Raw genomic sequence first — 1,983 nt, 5'->3', positions numbered from 1 at the left:
TTCCAGACCTCACTCCAGTTTGCGTGAGCTTAAGCGCGTGCCTTTCGGCTTCCTCTCATAGTGACTTGGCTGTCTTGCCAAGTCACAACAGGTTATCCAATCTTTTTCTTACGGTCATCTCCCCCACATGCCTTGTGGTTACGTATTACATGCCTTTAATACAGTAGCGTCTATTGCCTTCTGCTTTCACATGCTACTGATCACTGGTGATTCTTCCGCCTTTTAGGGACAGTTTCCCACCTCAAGGACAAGGGTGTCTTGAAGCTCTGTCCGCTCCTCCACCTTCTTTGTCTGTGGCTGAACGAGGGTGACTTCCAGTGCCGAAAGTATTTGGCCGCCATTGCTGATGATTTTTATGGAGAATGTAAGGAGTGGCAAGGTCTGAACCCACCACCGAGAACGTTTTGATTACTATTCAAAGACGCAACCCCTAGACCAACGTGCACAAGTAAAAATATGAAACCCAATAAAATTTCAGCATGGGTTTCCATCTGCATTTTATTTTTCTCCTGGAATTCTCTAACATCTCCAGGGGTTTTCGGTACACAGGAGAGATGTAAACTGCAGATGGAAACCTTTCTCCGAAACAGTCATCCATCGAGGCAACAGAGCGTCGCATTCATAGGAAAAAAGCCCCATCTACGCAGCAGTCTGCTCCATTTTCTGTACTGACGATCGTAGTAATCACTCAGTATCACTGAACAACAAATATCATTGCGAGACGTTCCACATACGATCCGTCAGCGTACGTAGTCACCTTTGCTGCCGGAATAGTGGCCTAGTGGCAGACACCGGCGCCTATAACTTCACAACATTTCTGGGACACTATGTATTTTTCATTGACTGTGAAATTGCGACGTAAATCTACCAGTCAGCTTCGTTGCAGAGTGTACATTACATTAATGTAACTGCCGCTGGTTTAATGGAATGCAGTATTCCACAGTAAACGCTGCTCCGTGAAATTACTTTCAATAGTAGTGATTGTTGTTGCTCGGCACTACTTCCTTAGTGTGGCGGCCGAGTCAGTGCTACACTGTAAGTGGAATTCAGACGATGTGCTCGCCGGCATCGGCTCGAGCATAGCTGCTAATTAGTGTTTATATAATTAATTGCACCACGTTCTGTTGGTTTTAACGTTTCTGTGTGTAATGGTCAATGTCGTACGGTGGCATGCAGAATATTAAAATTAGTGTATTTAGAAGGTTTTGAGCTGACTAGTGACATCGGTAGTAAATCGTACAATTTGTGGTCAACCAACGATAGCTGTTCTCAGTTGACCGAGCAAGGTGGGGTAGTGGTTAGCCCAGTGGACGCGCATTTGGGAAGACTAAACTAAACTCCGCCCGAAAAGGCGTTGGAAGGCCCAACGGTCCGACCGACCGCCGTGTCATCCTCAGACCACAGGCGTCATTCGATGCAGATATGGAGGGGCATGTGGTCAGCACACCGCTCTCCCGGCCATATGTCAGTTTACGAGATCGGAGCCATTACTTCTCAATCAAGTAGCTCCTCAATCTGCCCCACAAGGGCTGAGTGCACCCTGCTTGCCAACAGCGCTCGGCAGACCAGATGGACACCCATCCGAGTGCTAGCCCAGCCCGACAGCGCTTAACTTCGGTGATCTGGCGGGAACCGGTGGTACCACCACGGCAAGGCCGTTGGCATTTATGAGGACGACTGTTTAAATGCGTGCCCGGCCATCCAGATTTTGGTTTTTCGTAATTTCTCTGAATCACTAGAGGCAAATGCCGAGATGGCTACTTTTTTTTGTGTGTGTAATCTCATTTTGTTCGTTGCATCTGCTCGGAGCGGACGTCGTAAGACATCCGTTTAAGTGCGTTGTTGACCGATTAACTCAGTTTTTTTATTGCAGAGGGCCGCTAACCCTCTGACCGAACACGCTGAGCTACCGTGCTGGCGTTTTGAAAGGTCACAGCCGATTTCCTTCCCTATCCTTGACATCATCTGAGCTTGTGGTTTCTG

The 1,983-nt window shown here is 47.9% G+C and overlaps 1 pseudogene; it reads right to left on the bottom strand.

The window, feature by feature from the left end:
• Window positions 1-1,545: 1,545 nt before the first annotated feature.
• LOC124803901 lies at window positions 1,546-1,663 on the bottom strand (annotated as a pseudogene).
• Between the last annotated feature and the right edge of the window lie 320 nt (window positions 1,664-1,983).

Source organism: Schistocerca piceifrons, chromosome 6 (genome assembly GCF_021461385.2).
Source record: "Schistocerca piceifrons isolate TAMUIC-IGC-003096 chromosome 6, iqSchPice1.1, whole genome shotgun sequence".
Classification (NCBI taxonomy): domain Eukaryota; kingdom Metazoa; phylum Arthropoda; class Insecta; order Orthoptera; family Acrididae; genus Schistocerca; species Schistocerca piceifrons.
This window is presented reverse-complemented; position numbering and strand designations above follow the sequence as displayed.